At 39.3% G+C, this 21,338-nt stretch overlaps 1 long non-coding RNA gene across 2 annotated transcripts in view; it reads left to right on the plus strand.

Annotated features, from left to right (window-relative positions):
• Positions 1-21,338, plus strand: part of LOC101130479 (uncharacterized) — a 93,052-nt gene that overhangs the window by 60,349 nt on the left and 11,365 nt on the right. The gene's annotated exons all lie outside the window — the stretch shown is intronic.

The raw sequence follows: 21,338 nt of genomic DNA on the forward strand, positions 1-21,338 counted from the left end.
ATTAGAGACTGCCTAAGGAGATTCAGCATAGTCCTGCCAGCAATGATTATTTATTTAAGAGTTAAGAGTGGCAGTTTGGGGATAGCACCAGGAGATATCAGCTGTGATGGCTTGGAAAAACAGTGTAAACCGGCTGTGTAAACAAGAGCAGGGCATGTATGAGTAGTTGAGTACGGTGAATAGGAGTATGACTAGACAGAAGATGGTAGGGATGACAAGTTTTCTGGGGCACAGTCCAAGTTGGTCTGGTGTCTGGAATGAGACTGGGGCCTAATAAAAAGGAGCGTCTTCTATACAGGAGCTTAAATGGGCTGTATCCTGTAGCATTCTGAGGACAGGCCTGAATTCTGAGAAGGGAAAGTGATAAAAGTATTGTCCAGTCCTTTTTGGTGGCTGAGCTTGGTGAGGTGTGTTTTTAAAAGACCTTCAGCCCATTCTACTTTTCTTGAAGACGGAGGACCGTAAGGGATATAAAGGTTTCACTGAATACTAACAGCCTGAAAAACTGCTTGGCTGATTTGACTAATAAAGGCTCATCTGTTATCAGACTGTATTGAGGTGGGAAAGCTAAACTGAGGAATTGTGTCTGACAGAACGGAAGAAATGACTGCAGTGGCCTTCTCAGACCCTGTAGGAAAGGCCTCTACCTATCCAGTGAAAGTGTCTACTTAGACTAAGATGTATTTTAGTTATCTGACTCAGGGCATGTTGAGTAAAGCTAATTTGCCAGTCCTGGGTGGGGCAAATCCTGGAGCTTGATGTGTAGGGAAGGGAGGGGGCCTGAAGAATCCCTGAGGAGTAGTAGAATAGCAGATGGAACACTGAGAAGTTATTTCCTTGAGGATAGATTTCCATGATGGAAAGGAAATGAGAGGTTCTAAGAGATGGGCTAGTGCCTTGTATTATAGTATAACCTGCCTTTGCTGGTGTGTGGCGATTAGGCCTGGTGGAACCGCCATCAATAAATCAAGCGTGATCAGGGTGAGGAACAGGAAAGAAGGAAATTTGGGGAAATGGGGTGAATGTCAGGTGGATCAGAAAGATACAGTCATGGGGGTCAGGTGTGGTATCAGGAATAATGTGGGAGGCCGGATTGAAGTCTGGGCCAGGAACAACGGTGATTGTGGGAGACTCAACAAAGAGTGAGTACAGCTGAAGGAGCCAGGAAGCAGAAAGTATATGTGTCAGGTATGAGGAAGAAAATAGATTTTGGAAGTTATGAGAACTGTAGAGTGAGTTGAGCATAGTTTGTGATTTTGAGGGCCTCTAAAAGTATTAAAGCAGCGGCAGCCGCTGCACGCAGACATGAGGGCTAGGCTAAAACAGTAAGGTCAAGTTGTCTGGACAGAAAGGCTACAGGGTGTGGTCCTGGCTCTTGTGTAAGAATTCTGACCACGCTAACCATGCCTAGGAAGGAAAGGAGTTGTTGTTTTGTAGAAGGTGCTTGGGTTTGAGAGATCAGTCAGACACGATTGGCAGGGAGAGCACGTGTGTTTTTATGAGAATTATGCCAAGATAGGTAACAGTTGAGGAAGAAATTTGGGCTTGATTGAAGTAATGGGGGCTGTCTGTGAAGCTTTGCGGCAGTACAGCCTAGGTAATTTGCTGAGCTTGATGGGTGTCAGGGTCAGTCCAAGTGAAAGCAAAGAGAGGCTGGGATTAAGGGTGCAAAGGAATAGTAAAGAAAGCATGTTTGAGATCTAGAACAGAATAATGGGTTGTAGAGGCAGGTATTGAGGATAGGAGAGTATATGGGTTTGGCACCACGGGGTGGATAGGCAAAACAATTTGGTTGATAAGGCGCAGATCCTGAACTAACTTGTAAGGCTTGTCTGGTTTTAGGACAGGTAAAATGGGGGAATTGTAAGGAGAGTTTATAGGCTTTAAAAGGCCATGCTGTAGCAGGGGAGTGATAACAGGCTTTAATCTTTTTAAAGTGTGCTGCGGGATGGGATATTGGCATTGAGTGGGGTAAGGGTGATTAGCTTTTAATGAGATGGTAAGGGGTGCATGATTGGTCGTCAAGGAGGGAGTAGAGGTATCTTATACTTGTGGGTTAAGGTGGGGGGATACAAGAGCAGGACGCAAAGGAGGCTTTGGATTGGGAAGAAGGGTGGCAATGAGATATAGCTGTAGTCCAGGAATAGTCAGGGAAGCAGATAATTTAGTTAAAGTGTCTCAGCCTAATAAGGGAACTGGGCAGGTGGGGATAACTAAAAAGGAGTGCTTAAAAGAGTATTGTCTAAGTTAGCACCAGAGTTGGGGAGTTTTAAGAGGTTTAGAAGCCTGGCCGTCAATACCCACAACAGTTATGGAGGCAAGGGAAACAGGCCCTTGAAAAGAAGGTAATGTGGAGTGAGTAGCCTCCGTATTGATTAAGAAGGGGACGGGCTTACCTTCCACTGTGAGAGTTACCCGAAGCTTGGCGTCCGTGATGGTCTAGGGGGCTTCCGAGGCTATCGGGCAGTGTCAGTCTTCAGCCGCTAAGCCGAGAAGATCTGGGAAGGAGTCAGTCAGAGAGCCTTGGGCCAGAGTTCCAGGGCCTCTGGGAGTGGCTGCCAGGTGAGTTGAACAGTGTGATTTTCAGTGGGGTCCCACAGAGATGGGACGTGGCTTAGGAGGAATCCCAGGCTGCGGGCATTCCTTGGCCCAGTGGCCAGATTTCCGGCACGTGTAGCAAGCTCCTGTGGGAGGAGGTTCTGGAGGAACCCCTGGCAGCTGCGGTTCAGGTGTTTGGAAGTTCTTGTGTGCTGGAGATGTGGCTGGGGTTTGTCTCACAGTGGAGGCAAGGAATTGCAACTTTTTTCTATTATTGTACGCCTGAAGGCGAGGTTAATTAAATCCTGTTGTGGGGTTTGAGGGCGGGAATTTAATTTTTGGAGTTTTATTTAATGTCGGGAGCAGATTGGGTAATAAAATGTATTTTGAGGATGAGACGGCCTTTTGCCTTTTAGAGTCTAGGGCTGTAAAATGTCTCAGGGTTGCTGCCAAACAAGTCATGAACTGGGCTGGATTTTTATATTTGATGAAAAAGAGCCTAAACACTTCTGATTTGGGATAAAGAAAAAGGAGCATTAACCTTGACTCTATGCCTTTAGCTCCAGCCACCTTTTTAAGAGTAAACTGCTGGGCAGGTGGGGGAGGGCTAGTCATGGAACGAAACTGTAAGCCAGACCAGGTGTGAGGAGGGGAGGTGATAAAAAGATTATAGGGTGGAGAAGCAGAGGCTGAGGAAGAATTGGGACCTAGCTCGGCCTGGCGAGGAGCAGCCTGGGGAGGAAGGGAGAGGTCAGATGGGTCTGTAGAAAAGGAAGATTAGAAGGACTCAGCGATGCTTGGGGTTGGTACTGAGGTGACAGGCGGGAGGGAAAGAAGGGAGATTTGGGGCGAGTTGCACTGGGCACAGAGACTAGGAAGGGACTAATGTGTAAAAGAATGCCTGGACGTCAGCCACCTCAGACCGTTTGCCTATTTTACGACAAGAATTATTTAGATCTTGCAGGATGGAAAAATTCAAAGTGCCATTTTCTGGCTATTTGGAACTACTGTTGAGTTTGTATTGGGGTCAAGCGGCATTGCAGAAGAAAATAAGGCATTTAGGTTTTAGGTCAGGTGTGAGTTGAAGAGGTTTTAAGTTTTTGAGAACACAGGCCAAGGGAGTAGGAGGAGGAATGGAGGGTGGAAGGTTGCCCATAGTGAAGGAAGCAAGCCTAGAGAAAAGAGAGTAGAGAAATGGAGGGAAGGGGTTCAGGGGTTCTTACCTTCCAGAAAAGTGGGAAAAGGGGTTGGGGCACAGAGATAAGAGGTCGGGGCATGGAAATAAGGGATTGGGGTGCAGAGATATGAGGTTGGGGCATGGAAATAAGGGATTGGGGCACAGAGATAAGAGGTCAGGGTGCAGAAATAAGGGATTGGGGCATAGAGATAAGAGGTTGGGGCGTGGAAATAAGGGATTGGGGGTTCTTGCCCCATAGAAAAGTGGGACTTGCCACTAAGGGTGAAGGAGAAGGGGTTGAGGGGTACTTGCCCCTCCCCCAGCAAAGCGGGACTTGCCGCTAAGGGTGAAGGACCAAGACAGGCGTCCCTGCGTGGTCTGACACCCTTGAAACGTCAGTGTATAATCAGAGAGGCGTCCCTGCAATGATTAAACACCAAGGGAAGCCTGCCTTCCCAGTCCGTGACCAGCACCGGAGTTTTGGGTCCACGGATAAAACGTGTCTCCTTTGTCTCTACCAGAAAATGAAAGGAATTGAAATTAAGAGAAGAGAGAGATTGAAGAGTGGAAAGGAGAAAGTGGTTGAGGGACAGTGAAAGAGGTTGGAGAAGAGAGTAAGAAGAGGCCGCTTACCTGATTTAAAATTGGTGAGATGTTCCTTGGGCTGGTCGGTCTGAGGACCTGCGGTCATAGGTGGATCTTTCTCACAGAGCAAAGAACAGGAGTACAAGGGATTGAGCTCCCAAGGGAGGTCCCCAGATCCGAGTCACGGCACCAAATTTCATGCACGTCCGTGTGAAGAGACCACCAAACAGGCTTTGTGTGAGCAACATGGCTGTTTATTTCACCTGGGGGCAGGCGGGCTGAGTCCGAAAAGAGAGTCAGCAAAGGGAGATACAGGTGGGGTCTTTTTATAGGATTTGGGTAGGTAAAGGAAAATTACAGTCAAAGGGGGGTTTGTTCTCTGGCGGGCAGGAGTGGGGGTCGCAAGGTGCTCAGTGGGGGTGCTTTCTGAGCCAGGATGAGCCAGGAAAAGGACTTTCACAAGGTAATGTCATCACTTAAGGCAAGGACCGGCCATTTACACTTCTTTTGTGGTAGAATGTCATCAGTTAAGGTGGGGAGGGCATATTCACTTCTTTTGTGATTCTTCAGTTACTTCAGGCCATCTGGGCGTATATGTGCAAGTCACAGGGGATGCGATGGCTTGGCTTGGGCTCAGAGGCCTGACTCTCTCTTGATATAAAATATTATAGTATGTTTGTGTGCTGATGGGGGATTTAGTAAAATGAGGGATTTAATGTGATTAGAGAATAATTTATGTCTATTAAAGGAGGAGTTCATCCTAAAGAAAGTCATGGGCTGTACCTGGTGGCTCACGCCTGTAATCCCTGCACTTTGGAAGGCTGCGGCAGGTGGATCACCTGAGGTCAAGAGTTTGAGACTAGCCTGGCCAACATGATGAAACCCCATCTCTACTAAAAATACAAAAAATTAGCTGGGTGTGGTGGCATGCACCTGGAATCCCACCTACTTGGGAGGCTGAGGCAGAAGAATCGCTTGAACCTGGGAGGCGGAGGTTGCAGTGAGCCAAGATCACGCCAGTGCACTCTAACCAGAACGAGAGCGAAACTCCATCTCAAAAAAATAAATAGATAAATAATAAATAAATAAGTCATGGACAGTTTATTCTTGCTGAGAAGCAACAAGGCAGAGTATATTAGCTGTATTTGAGTTGGTTGGTAAATGTAATGTTGGAAATATGCAGAAATTAAGTTTCTCAGAAACGTGAGACACATAATCCTCAATTGAGTTTGAGGGAGTCAGAGAAACTATTACAGGTTTGAGGAGATTGAATTATGTATGAGGTAATTATCACATTTAGCTGTTGAGATGCAAGATTGAGTAGATTAATCAAGATTGGGATTCTGCCAAGTGGGCACAATAAAGGGAGTAGGCAGGGCAGTTGAGGCTTAATATTATATACAAGAAAGTGATTTTAGTAGTGGGGCCATTAATACCAACTAACTAAGGAAGGAAGTAAAAACAAAAGGAGGGATGAGAAATAATAAAAAGTTGGTAAGACAACTAACTAACCCTAGATCCAGTGGGACTGAAGGACTGTATGAGCTAGAATGCGCAAAGGTAGGGGTTGGAATGATAGGGGTGGTGATCACAGAGTGGCAGGCTTGGAACTGAGAGAACGGAAGGGTACATTTCTTGGTATTGAGAAGATATAAGTTGTGTCTATGGGGACATACTGCTGAGGTAGGGTAGGCAACAGACTATTAGAGGGGAGAAGGTCAAGAAGCTGAAAAGGCTTTGTATTTTGAATTCCCTCATATCCTTATTCAGAAGTCATCTTCTTAGTGATACTTTTTCTGACCACTCTTAAAATTTCAAACCCCCATCACCCCGCCCCCAAACATATACATTACATAGCTATGTTTCTCAGCCCTTATCATTATCTGAAATACTATATATTTTTACTTTTTGGTTTTATTTATTATCTATCTCCTCCACTTGAATGCCATTTCCTTAAAAGCAGTGATTTTTTTTTTTTTGCTTTCCTGCTCTATCTCCCACCTTGAAATTAGGGCCTGACAAATTTGAGGCACTCAACAAATATTTGACTTATAAATGAAGGGACAAGTTATTGAAAAGATTGATTTTATGAATCTTAAAATAATCAAAGATTGTAGAGCTGCAATATTTAAGAGAAATGACAGTGAATAGGGGACTAAAATTTTTACAGAATGAAGGCAAGTGGACCAAGGTGCTGCAAATGTATTAGGAAGGATAGGAGTGATATATTCTGATTGTATAAGCTTAAAATCCAGGGATTTCAGGGAGTAGGGGAAGACAGTAATCTGAAAGTAGCTATAAGAAGCAAGGAAGACATCTGCCATACCTCCATGGACATGGTGACAAAAAAAAAGTGAAGGAGACAATGCTCTGATGAAAAGAATGTCTTAGGGAAAGAGGCAAGTTTCAGATAGAGTCAGAAGGAAAAAAGAACAATAAAAGAAAAAATATGTAAGCAAATACAATCATCCCGCAGTATCTATTTTGTGAGAATATTACTATTTTTCCTTCGTAGAGCAATTTAGAAAGCAGAAAATGATTTGACTTTTGCAAAAAAATGTAGAAGAGAAAAACAGGACTCAGTGAGGTTTAATTAATTGCCCAATATTCCCTGACTAGAAAATGGTAGGCTCAAGACTTTATGCTCTTTTCATTACATCTAAACCAGGAAGCAGATACAGTAGGTGCTGTGCTAATTTAGGTATAAATATAGTTTCTTGGAAGTCTTGGATTAGGAGGTAGTAAAATTAAATAAAACATGGTATGATGGTTAATATTGAGTGTCAACTTGATTTAATTGAAGGATACAAAGTAGTGTTCCTGGGTGTGTCTGTAAGGGTGTTACCAAAGGAGATAAACATTTGAGTCAGTGAACTGGGAGAGGCAGACCCACCCTCAGTGTGGGTGGTCACCATCTAATCATCTGCCATTGTGGCTAGAATAAAGCAGGCAGAAAAAGGTGGAAGGAGCTGACTTGCTGAGTCTTCTGGTCTTCATCTTTCACCTACACTGGATGCTTCCTGCCGTCGAACATCAGACTCCAAGTTCTTCAACTTTTGGACTCTTGGAGTTACACCAGTAGTTTGCCAGGGGCTCTCGGGCCTTTGGCCATAGACTGAGGGCTGCACAGTTGGCTTCCCTGCTCTTGAGGTTTGGGACTCGGACTGGCTTCCTTGCTCCTCAGTTTGTAGATGGCCTATCGTGGGACTTCACTTTGTGATTGTGTGAGTCAATTCTTAATAAACTCCCCTTCATATATACATATATCCTATTAATTCTGTTCCCTTAAGAGAACCCTGACTAGTACACGTGGGTTGTGAAGTTGGCTAATATTAAGATGAGTCAAATGGGGAGATTTTTTTCAGGGATAAAATTGCTCTGTGTTTGAAAGTAAAAATTCCAAGCTTTAGACTTTTTTTTTTTTTTTTTTTTTTTTTTTTCTGGAATGGATTGGTACCTCTCTGGTGTCCCCAGAACACTTGGCTAAAGGTACAGGAGAGTAGGTGCTGCCCAACCCCCTCTTTATATTTCATCTCTCCTTTCCTAGGGCAGAGGAAAGGGATAGTAATATCACATCTTCACCCCTTACATTCTTCCTTAGAATTTGGACATTTCCCCTCATGCCTAGAAATGCCAAGGATTTACACTCATAGTCCCTTAAAATTAAGATTTTTACCTTTGCCTGTTTATTTACAACATGCTTAGACATTTGCTATAGCATCTCATTAACTAATATATGAGAGGGATATATGTAGAAGTTTATTTTTTATTTTGAGTTTCCAATTTTGTTAAAGGGAATAGTTATAATTATACTATGTACGTATATAAATGTTATATATAATTTTATAGATAATAGGCTTAATTAAACAAGGTTATTTATGCTTTAATGATAGTTTTTTCTCTTTTCTGCCCTGCGTTGGCTTGCAAAATTATGCAATGTTACCTTCCATGCTTTAAATTTTGCAAACACTGTTCATCTCACAGAATTAGTTAAAGTCTTTCCAGATGTGGATTTGATTAATAGAAGCTTACTAACTGTGGCTAATTACTGATAATGATAGTATCACAAGGCAACTTCCTCTCCAAAGTCACCTTGGTCTTTCCTCATTGCTAGAATAGAAAGAAACCCCACAGCCATCCCTCCCCCAATCAAAATGAAAACAGAATAATATTTAAACTTTAATTTGGGTGGTAATTAATACAGCTGATATAATACTAGGCTTTCAGTATAAAACAAATGATCATTTATAGATATGTGAGAACTTCAGCCCTCCAGACTGGTTTCACAGTGTGGACAGATGAGTCACGCTGAACTAGTGTCTGGATATTCAGAGTGATGGGCAATGACCTATTCTTCTTTATCTCCTTTGAACCAGATTTCCATTTTAATTGTTTCTATCACCTAGAAACAGAGGAACAGAACCAGTGTGGTAATGATCCAAGCTGAAATGAATGTGTCTTTCCCTGTCCTACTCATTTTCTAAAGGGGTAAAGCCCTCTAGTATTGTTGACTGTTCCTCCTGGCTTCCCTCTTCCAAAGCCATATACTGCTTCTCAGTAAAGTGCCATCAAAAGTGAATTTCTCTAAAGATATGAAAATGGACAATAATTAATTGAATAACAACTTGGAGATGCTTATTTATCTTCTATTAGAATAGATAACAAAACAATATAGACAAAGACAATAAGATTTAAAAAGAAGTTGAGTTAATATCCCACACTGCCTCTTGTACAGATTTTTTAATATAGCAGAAATTCATGCATATGTGTAAGAGTCCGTTGGTCAAATTGTATTCTGACCAAGTGGATGTATGAGAAAGCATTAAAAATCATGGTCATCCAATTCTTCTTTGTCTGTTTGAGTCATTTCAATCAGTCTAAGAAATGTTTTGTATTATGAAATTATGAAAATGTAAGAAATAGTGTTCAAGTTTCTTTTGATACACTGGAATGGAAGACAGAATGACTATCTGCAGAAGAGCTAGAGAAACAAGGCAGTGGAAGATCTTGGAAGAGTGAGTGCTTTGCAATAAACAGAGATGATCTTTAAAAACAAAATATAAATCCTGTATTTGTGCCCATTTTGTGATGATTTCTTTTGTAAGGATATTATGATTATTAAGAAGCAAAAGATGATGATGCCAACATCTTGAAATAAATCATTTAATTTGGACAGATTCTATATTATATCTTGCTATTCATATAGCTTATAACATTCATTCAGTTTATTTTAGTGAAGTGATCTTGTAGATTTGCATATGGGGTGATATAGAGGAGGTTCTGGAAGGGCAAGGAGAAGAAGGAATGTTTTGGGTTTATCAGAGTGCTAAGCTATAAGAATAGCACCAATGAATTGAGCAAAAAGCAAACATGGGCGACAAGCCACATATTTTATACTTTATTCTTGTAAAATTGACAGCAGTGATGCTGATATTAGTAAATACCAACGTTAGATTGCAGATGTATAAAATTGTTAATTGAGTTTCACAAAATTCAGAGCATTATATTATGAAATATTTATGTTGTAGAGTGTAACCTATATATTTTAAGCCTCATCATCCTAAAAGTATAATACAAGAAACAATTTTTAAAATACATATGATTATGGCATTACTCCCCTTTAAGCTTTATTGCCAGAAATTAGATTGCCAATATATGCCCAGTTATCTGGGGGTTAGGGAGATTTCCCAGTGTGCTTATTCATGGAAACTCTTTATATTGGGTTCCCTTGCCTTTTATTGCTGTGTTTTGCTGCTGCCTTTGCTATGGCCTACTATTAATAGATTTCTATTACTGGGTACAACAGTTCTTCACTGATAGCTAATGCTGGAATTTCCAATATGGTCTTAGGGAAAGAAGACAGCTCTTTCACTAGTTATTCTTCCTAAAACTTGGTATAGGTCCTTTTAAATTTTCCATAGCACAAAATAGATCATGCTATAACTTTAAACAAGACTCAGGGATGATGGATGTGAAGTGTGGTGTAGAGAAACTTTCATCACCTATTAAAAGTGGCCATACTTAAAGCAACTATTTTCCATAGGGGAAACACCCACACAGACTTTGATGTCCCCAGAGGAACTATTACTGGAGTCTTGAAATACATTTTTTGAAGTGTGGATTATTTATTTTTAACTAATTACCTTGGATAACATATCACCCATCCATTTCAGATTGCACTGTATTTATCCTTGACTAGTTTCTTTCCAGACAGAGTCTACACGACCCTTCTGCAGTCTTTTCCAACTACGCATTACAACTAGGAAAGACCTACTCACAGAACACATTCTATCATGCAAGGTCATCCAATTATTTATGGAGTCAGAACAGTCTAAATTCAGATTTCAAAGAGACATTCCTCCATAACAAAGGGTATACACTGTTAGTTTGTGAGCCATATCCACTCAGCAGACATATTCTATTTAACTCACATAGGTTTAAAATTATGAATTACTTGCCAACCTTTTAATGATGGGATATTTTGTATAAATGTCTAGAACATTAGCTTCTTTTGAAAAACTAAAATATATGGCAATCTTAAAGTCATATTTCTGCATGATCATAATCTGTTGAGACAGAGTAAATGTTACCCCTTCAACAAAGCATAAACTCTTGGGTTACCTCAAGCTCCACCTGGCTCATTTCACTCATTTACTTTATCAGCCTTCTCTCTGAAGACATTTGAGATTCAGTCCCTGCTCCCAAATCCGCAAGTGTGTAAGTACACTAAGATATAGTTAATTTAGATTCCTAAATAAAACAGTACACTTCTTGATCCGGAATGGTGCTTTTTTGCTAATTTTAAGACATACATATAGGTAGGTATTTTCCAAAAACTATGGGCAAGCATTTGACTTAAATTCGCATCTAACGATTTGCATTAATCTTCTCCAAAAGTGTAATTTACTTTAAAATGAAATTTCAGTCTTCATCCTTGAAGTTCATAGCTCTTTGTAAACTTTAAATGGCATTTTTGCCAATGTCGACAAATCTCAATCGCCAGTCTTCATTCAGGTAATGCATTAGGAGATTAAAGTTCTATCTTCTTACAGTGAGACTGGAAAGACCAAGCCAGTGTGTGCCCAGTCATCATAGCACAGGACTAGTGGAAATTGGAGCAAACCATAGAACAATCTGCCTTGTGGTACAAATGGGCTGACTTTTTAAACAAAGCAAACTTTGAAGAAATAATGCAAAAAGCATCAGTTACTTCAGTTTCAGCTTCCATAAGATGTTTATGTGTACTGAAATGATGGACCTGCATCAGATTTCTAGACACACATGTCTGTATCTCCTCTCTCTTCTGGTTCTTCTAGGACAGTAAGAATTCATTGAAATAAATATATAAGAACATTCAAAATGTTCATTCTCAGTGAGCTTTCATCATTTAAAACATATTCATTCATTCACTCAGTTTCTCATTCATTCAGGCATTCAACAAATATCTATTAAGCCCATAGTCGGAGTTGATTGTTAAGCCTATAAAGGTAATTTGCCTGCTGGACTCAATAGTCCATTTGGAGGATCTCTCACATACAAACCTTAATAATTCAATGTAATAAATGTTAAAAGTTGTTCAAAGACAGAAAGAGAGTGACACACTAGGGGAGAACCTAAACCTGGATGATTGATTACATAGGAAATAGCATTTAAAGTGACATTTAAAGGATGAGTATGAGTTTTCCAGTCAGAAAACAGGTACGGGGTTTGAGGATGGTGGGGAGGGGATTCCTAATTAGAAAACAAAAAGGCAAAGAAAACATGGAGACCTAAAAGAGTATGGCTTCTTCCAAGAAGTAGACTCAATTTTGCAGTATAATGTACCAGGAAAGTAGGTTAAATGAGCTTAACTAATTAGACAAGAGTTGCTAAAATGTTCAATCAAACTTCACAACATCAGGTCAACTGGGGGATGGCTGTGTAAATATTTTTGAATCCCATATAGTTTTCTTTCTTTCACTAATTTGAATTGCCTGCAAACAAAAAGTTTTCAAATAAAGGTCCTGTTAGGACTATTTTAATTTCCAGATAGCATTCAATACTTTGCAAATAATTAATTTGTTAACAAGTTAAAAAGGTAGGTTTTTCCAACTCTGCCCTCTTAACTTAGACAACTCCTTTTCATATGTAGGGCAAGGGTTGCAGGGCAAAATTGTCAGTCCCACCCAGGTCAAATGATTACACATCTCAAATTAATCGCAGCTGAGCTAATGAGGCTGTATTGGCTTTGTAGTGGACTAGACAGGAATTCAAAAGAGTTGACAATAGAGAAAAATTGGAGTCCATTTAGAAAATTCTTAAAAGAATTTAGATCAGTGCCTCTTAAACTTTACTGCATATATGAATCAGCTGGGAATTTGTTAGTAATATAGATTCTGTGTTCTCAGTATGCCTGGGTTTAATTTTATTGTTATGAACTGTTCATAAACTCCTAGGTCAGGCTGATGCTTTTGGTCCATGGACCACACTACCAGTAGGAAAAGTAGAATATTTCCTGATCTTTAGAATTAAGAGAAATAAGAAATCTTAAAAAAATCCCAATATGTCAATGCCATATATCTTTATAGTAATCAGCCTTTATCTACTTAAAATGAGAGAGAAGAAAATTTAAGTCTTCAAGGGTAAATCACAACATTAAAAAAAAAATCTGCTTCTGGATACTTATGTTTACAAATAAGCTAAGTAATTTCTCATGTAGGATGATCAACTACCTCAGTTTGCCAGGAGGATTGTCCTCATATTAACACTGAAAGTCTCATGACACAGAAATCCCTCAGTCCTAGACAAATGGCCACACTTCATAAGGCACGTGTTGCATTAAGAGAGTTCTCATGGTCTGTTCAAAGTATCATCTTATTATCTATGACAACATTATTTTAAAAAATTAAAATGCTGTATTTGGAATCAACTTGTTTTGTAATTTGGAAGAAGAAAGGAGGGATATTCATATCTTTTATGACAATGTGACCTAAAACTTACTTGCTGCGACAAGCAGTTAACCGTGTGACTTTTGTTACTCTTTCATTCTTAAAAACTTGAGCTAAAGAGAAAATATTGATTTAACATAGAAAGTGAACTTTATTTTTGACTTTATATCTACTTCTCTTTGTTTTACCTTGTCTACCTCTCAATTTTTCCACATTGTTTTCTGATATATTATTTTAATTATTCAAAATATTAATGGAACAGAATATCTTCTTTTAAGTTATGAATGCAATCAATTTTGAGTCTTTAATTGTAATTTTTTTCATAAAATATTTTAATTTAGCCTAATATAATGGCACATCAACCAGTAATAGGTACATTAAATTGAATCATGATGCTCATATACACATTTTATGACACAATCAAATATCTTAATGCATTAATTCATATCTATCAGTTAATAAAATCAAATAGGAAACATTTCACTATTGCTGCTAACTGTACTTATCCCATTTACTGGATGAGAAGTCTAAAAAATCTCAACAACTTGATTCTCAGGACCTTTTTCCTTAGATGTCTGGGACTTGGCTATTACTCTAGCTTTTACTAAGTTTATTGGCTGGTGGATAAACTAAGAAGCTGCCCCAAATTCTACTTTATGCTTCAGGTTTTCATGAAGTGAAACCATTCTTGTCAAATTAGTAACACACGGAGTCATGCAAATATTGTGCCAAATCTGATGGCAAAGTGGTAATGGCTCCCCAAAAGTACCTTAGATCTTGTCTATCATTGACACATCATTAGGAAGTTATTACTTCTGGTGCATTAAATGGTAACCCAGAGTCTTAGAAAAGTTAAAAAGTGAATGGACAAAAGCAAATTATTAGATCAATTAATTACTTTTTTTTGTTCACTATTTTTAGGCTGGAACTGTAGTGGATATTATTTGAGATAAGTTAATATACAATATATATTATCTTATTTTAACGAGTCAAATACTATTTAGTAAAGCATGATTAATATAACTGAAACAACTAGAAAGCAATTAAATACTCATCTACAAAGAACTATCTATAAGCTTAATAGGATTTTATGTTCAATGTGTTGCTCTTTTTTCTATTTTTCTTCTTCATCTTTTCTTTTCTTTAGACCTAGTATGTGTTTCATGCTAAGCAGAGTATAGTGCATTCTGCTTTACTCAGATAACTAGTTCAAAGTAGCTTAAGGAGAGAAGGTGATTCATTGAAAGGACACTGGAGTGTATAACAATACTGAAAGAAGAGTTGACTAAATAAACTGCAGGAAGAGCAAGGGTTCCACTGGGCCTCAAGTATAAGACGACAAAGCAGACAGGCCATGACTGTAATCCCAGCATTTTGGGAGGCCAAGGTGGGAGTATTGCTTGAAGTTCTAGAAGAGCTTGGGCAGCATAGCAAGACCCCTATCTCTACAAAAAAAAAAAAAAAAAATAGCGGGGCATAGTAGTGTGCACCTGTAGTCCTACCTACTCAGGAAGCTGAGGTGGGAGGATTGCTTGAGTCCAGGAGCTCGAGGTTACAGTGAGCTATAATCATGCTACTGCACCCTAGCCTGGATGACAGAACAAGACCCCGTTCCTAAAAGAATAAAAATAAAATGATAGGGAACTGAATTTCATCAGGACTTTCTCTCTCCTACTCTCCATGCCAGCTCTCCTCTGTCCTACTGCAGACCATCTTCCTCCATATGATAGGTAACATTGCTGCTGACAGCTCTTCATTTTACATTTCATGGGTACCACACCAGATGCTACTTTCTTTCCCTATTTGAATGCAAAACATTGCAAAAAGGAATTCAAACTAGCCTGACAGGGCAGGTAGCTCCCATACCCACATTGATAATATAGGATCAAGTTGCCTGAGTAATATACAAGTATAACAATACCCAGCAGAAATGATGGTGTGGAAGGAGGATGGCTCTCGTAGAAAGGGAACACTATTCCTGGAAAAACAAAAAGGAGCTGAGCCGTTGTAACATAGAAGTCCACCATGTACACAATTCTCATGTAATCCTTTCAAAACTTTTAAAAGCAAATATTTTTATTAAAGATTATTATTTTCACTTTTTCTTTTTTGAGACATCGTTTCGCTCTTGTTGCCCAGAATGGAGTGCAATGGCACGATCTCGGCTCACCACAACCTCTGCCTTCTGGGTTCAAGCCATTCTCCAGCCTCAGCCTCCCGAATAGTTGGGATTACAGGCATGCACCACCACACCCAGCTAATTCTGTATTTTAGCAGAGATGGGGTTTCACCATGTTGGTCAGGCTGGTCTCGAACTCCCGACCTCAGATGATCCGCCTGCCTCTGCCTCCCAAAGTGCTGGATTACAGGCGTGAGCCACCGCGCCCGGCTATTTTCATTTTATACATTTGAAAATTTCTTTCTTCCACACATGATACTCTGCTGACTGTCTGTACGTAAGGTACAATATGACTGGTAATTTCACCGGTTTAGCTTTGTCTTTGACTCTATTAGAGCTACAAATCCTTCCACAAATGGCTAAATACTGAGGACAGCTTGAATAGAATTTGTAGACCCCTACCTCACTTGAACTCTAAAACCTGCGTGTGTCTTTCATTCGGTCCTCCGACTTTGAAATTTGACCTCGACCTCTGCCCCAAATCATCGTCTCAGTTTGGGTCCCTCACATGTAGATGTGCAGGCTGTCAACTGCCCAACTGGTAGAATGCCATTCTCCAAATGAATGGAGGCCCCTGGGGTTGTAAAATGTGGAGGATCCTTCTCAGACTTGTGCATCCTTCTAACAATTTCTGCTGTACTAGACCTTTTCAGCCTATTCCATTTTTCAGTCTCCTCTCTTCCATTGTCCAGACTAACTACTTCCAAAGGTGAGATATTTTTCTTGTCCTCCTCAGAAAGATGGGTATTTTATATAATAAGATGAATTAATTGGATATGAAGACATACAAGATTTCTTGCCTAATACACAGTGGACTCCGAAAGCCAAAATGGTATCCTCTAATATCACCTTCCCAATTATTTAACTGCTCCATCTAATTGTGGCCACCTGGTTAAACTGACATCTTTTTCTTGCCTTTGCCCAACCATGGCTCAGCTGTGTAGACTACGTGTTTGCTATCACTTAGGGCTTGCCATAAATTCTATCCTCAAGCTCCAGCTAAGGAACTAGTGAATTATCATGTGTGTGGAAGGGACTAGCACATACACATTAATGATGACAATGACATTTAGAAATGGGTCATTTTCCTCTTTCTCAATAAAGATAGTCTTCATGGATTTAAATCATTAATGCTGTTTTTTTCCCCTCACCATTATGTTACCATAAAAATATTGAAGTGTAACAAATGATTTGCTTATCTATTACTACTAATGAAATGGTTGGAAAGAGCTTAGAAACAGTTTTCTGCTTTTATTTAGCTGAAAAAAAAACAGTTTCTATAGCTTCCTTTTTATGCAAATGAAGATGCCTACTCTTTTTGCAGACGTTATTATGGAAGGATATCATTGATCATGTCCTCAGGGTAATAAATAATTACTCTACTAACGTATTGCTCTGAAAGAAACTGACATGAAGTAGTTTCAAATTAACCACTGCTAATTGCATGCATTGTTTCATACTTATTACTGCAATCTGATTAACATGCTACTGAGTAGAACTGGCAGGAAAGGTTCTTTCTGCTGTGTTTCAACTTGTTTTAGCTAAAAACTTGGCTAAATGTGAAATTTACAAAGTTAGAAGGTTAAATCTATTGCTGAGGAAAACAGGATCACTGTGGTATAATGAGCTTGACCACTGCCAGAATTTTTATTTTATGAATTTATGTTGGAGAAATTGATATATTTTTTAGATTTCCAATAGGAAAAAATGTCCTTTATTATATGCACAATCTGTTATAGATTAAAACACTAAATCTCTGATATGAAGTTTCTTCAGTAAACTCTTCAACATAAGAAAAACAGTGCCACTTTTCAATGTAAAATGAAATCTGTAAGAATAAAAACATCTCAATTTTGGCCTTGTTACTAAATTTGCCGTAAAAAATCTAAATTACTATAAAATGGAACTTTAAAAATGGTGTATATTTGCTATTATAATTGTTATTCCTACTTATCTTCCCAAGATAAATGGGATGATATAGAAAGACAAGTGAAATTGTTATGCTTATAAATGTAGAGTTAATCAGTTACACTAGTGAGCATTTTTATCATAGCTATACTGTGCCTCTGTCCTAAGTTCAAGGGCAAATTATATACTGAAAATGACATTTTGATAAAAGTTGCAAATCTACATTTTATGTACCTTTATTATGCACTTACGCATCAGTCTCCATGCAGCAAATGCACATGTTGTTCTATGCGGTTTACAGTTACTAAGTCATTTAATTTTAAATGACCCGATGGTACTATTAATATCCCTATTTTAATAGATGAGAAAACTGAGGCACAGAGAGGTTAAGTAATTTTCTCAAGGTTTCGGAGCTAATATTTAATACATGGTGGAGCTAGAATTCAAACCCATGGTGTCTGGCTCTAAAAACCATGCACTTAGGACCGGGCGCGGTGGCTCATGCCTGTAATCCCAGCGCTTTGGGAGGCCGAGGCGGGCAGATACCTGAGGTCGGGAGTTTGAGACCAGCCTGACCAACATGGAGAAACCCTGTCTCTACTAAAAATACAAAGTTAGCTGGGTGTGTTGGCGCATGCCTGTAATCCCAGCTACTCGGGAGGCTGAGGCAGGAGAATCACTTGAATCCGGGAGGTGGAGGTTGCGGTGAGCTGAGATCATACCATTGCACTCCAGCCTGGGCAACAAAAGCGAAACTCCCTCTCAAAAAACAAAACAAAACAAAAACAAAAAACATGCTCATTACTGATATACTATGCTGTCTCAGCATATGGACCTGGAAGATGCGTTATATTGGTAGATAAGGTAAAATGTATGTTTTTGGAGGGTGGCATTGAAACTGATTCTTATGTTGTTATAACTTTGAAATGTTGGCCTGAGCTCTGATTTATAGCTGATACTGTTCCCCAGCTGCACACAGCTGATCTGTCTATGGCCTTCTGGTCCTTCCTTGGATCCCTATGTCCATCCTCCATTCTATGGCCCAGGGTTTACTCAGCACCCTGAACCCTAGAAGTTCACTTATAATTACTGGTTGGCTGTAGCCTCCTCATACTGGCCTGGGCTATACACATGTCTTTCCAGCTCTGAGTTTAATGACCTCACATTGGTGGCTTGGAATCAGCCAGGGCAAAAGTCTTTACAGCATGGAAACCAGCAAATGCCTTCTCCCCATCCCTCGCCCCATCACTTTGGCAATCTGGTTACTCACACAACACTGCCTAGGATCTACTACCATTCATATCCCAGGATGGGCATACACAGAACATGGAGGTTTTCATATATTTTTACTGTATGTCCCCATGTGGCATTATAATGTTAACATTCATGGGTCTAAGCCCTTCCTGGACACCAAAGAAGAACAAAAAAATGGCAGAATCTCAGCAATACAGCAGCAGCGGCAAAATATGACATGTGCTTTCCCTTACAATTCTGCGTTTATTGCAAACATTACTAATCACTCATGACATGACAGAGCCTGGCCTCAGACTCAGAATCCTCATCAACATAGCACTCTAAAGTCTCGGCAGCCACTGCCAACCACTCAGATTTGGTACATGAGATGAAATTATTTACTGTCCCTCTTAGAATCAGAAATTCTCATTTCTCCCTAGGATATTCCCACTCTGTATTATTTATAACACTTCCCTAAGTTATAGAAAGATTTCTAAAAATGATGACCATGAAAGAAAACTTGTTAAGTTGTCCCCAAAATTTAAATATTTAGAGCATAAGATCCATCCACTATTCTGGCTGATAAAATCAGTTATGCAATACTCTACAAAGTACTTCGGCATTTGTAATTTTCCTAAGGACTCCATGCTCATGTATTGATATTCATCCATAATTAAATATATTTGTTTGATGTCAATATTCCTTTGTTAGTCAATGGAAATATATGAGTTCATTGTTCATTGAAACCAGCTCAATGGAAATATTCTTTGACTTGGTGATTAAAAGAAAGGAAATTTGTCTTGCTACTGATGTCAAAATTGTATCATTAAAACATTTTCTGAATATAGAACAGAGTAAGAAAAAGTTTAAAATATTACTTATTATTTTTTCATCTTCCTCTTTTCTACCTCAAGCTCAAATTTTTAGAAACAATTCCCTTAATTTGTTCTAGTTTCAAAAAGAGAATTGCAGGGATATATGGAGATACATTTATAGAGTTTGAGTAGTTTAGAGGTATGTTTAAAGGGGAGCATTAATCTATCAATACAGTGAAAAAGCATCTATAAGTGATGAGATTGTATGGCCCATATCTGATATAAATAAGCTCACTTAATATCTACATATATAGTGAAGACTACTCATAATCTCAAGAGATTACTATCCAGACATGTGAAAATGGTATGTCCACTTGCAAAATTCCCAAATAACATGAAGAATGCATAAATGCAAATTGAGAGGTTTACAACAATAGCTGTCAGAGGAAAACCTGAGCTAATTGGTGAAAGTTGTTAGAGGCAAGGTTCTGAAGCATGAATGAGAATTGGATGAATGAGAAATAAAATAGAGGGAATGTGAGAAGGTCTGCATGAGCAAAGGCTCCAAAGAATGATAGTGCAAATCTTATTTAATGGAAAAGCACATCAGAATAGGGGCATTTGCAATGAGGGTAGTGGTCATAAAGAGTAGGTGACTTTGAATATCAAAACAAAAGAATTGATTTTTATTTAGAATTGTGTATCGTTTCAGTCTATGAGGCCATTATATTTTTATCTCATGTTTTATAGGCAGAAGTATCCTAATCTTTATATGAACCCTTGCAGAGCAAGGGTAAGCTTCTTATCTAATGTTACAGGAGCTGTGAAACAAGCACAGGATTAAGACTTAGAAAGCGTGGATTTGAATTCTGGGGCTGCCGCTTACTAATGGATGATTTTTGCATATTGCTTAACCTCTCTGAATCTTAGTTTCTTTATGAAGATCATAGTACATAGCTGTTGAGATTGGAGAGCCGAGATAGTTAGGATTAATCATGCTTCTTCCACTCCAGTTTTGAAACCAATGGAGAGATCAACACAAGCTTTGGAGAGGAGATCAAAATATCTGCTTCACTGGCAGGAGTTTTGGATTGCTGAACAAGGTTCAGATCTGTGGCATAATCAGGCTTCCTAATCCTGAACCAAAGTGGTTGTTGTACCTCGTAGTTGTCACCTGAGAGCTGACTGACCTGTTTCAAGCATATGTGAGATGCCTTCTGGAAATGCCCGGAAACATATAGCTAATGGGATGAGGCATTTCAAGGTTGAACTTCAGCAAGAGCAAGTGGGATAAACGGCAAAAAGCAGCACATTCCTTTCAAAATGTCCCCATTTTAAACTGCGGGCTAGAGTAGACAATGGAAATATGTGACATATAAAGAAACTGGTGAGATTATTAAGCAGAGGGCCTTCTGGGGAGCATTAAAGAGTGAGCAAGAAAAATTTCTCAGACATGGTGATTCTAGAATTGAAAAATCATAGACTCTTTCTCTTCTCTCTCCTTTGAGAGTTTCCAGATGAATTCTTGGATCTGGCTACTGAGCAAATATATGAATAATAACCTAGGATCAGCTGGGTATAAGAGGTTTCCACCAGAAGTCCATGAAAACCAATGTTTTTAAGCATCTATTGGGCAACTACCATAAACAATCAGCAAGATGTTTAAACAGTTGATTCTGCTGGCGGCCCAACCAGTTTTTAACTGTATCATGAAAACTGGCCTGGGGGTACAGTCTGAGATTATTCCAGCCCTGCTTTTACACCGCCAGAAATTCCCTTTCTGTTACAAATTTCTACCCCAGAGAGGTTTGCGTATTCTTGGCATTTTCACTGTGCATCAGTGAATCAGCTAGCCTACGGGCCAAGGAGAGGGGAAAAAATCCCAAATAAAACTCAACCCAGTTAGGATGTCTTCATCTATTTTTCAGTGGGGAAAAATACAGCTGGACTCAGTGACTTCAGTCAAAAGCAAACAT

The sequence above is a fragment of the Gorilla gorilla genome, chromosome 3 (genome assembly GCF_029281585.2).
Source record: "Gorilla gorilla gorilla isolate KB3781 chromosome 3, NHGRI_mGorGor1-v2.1_pri, whole genome shotgun sequence".
NCBI lineage: Eukaryota > Metazoa > Chordata > Mammalia > Primates > Hominidae > Gorilla > Gorilla gorilla.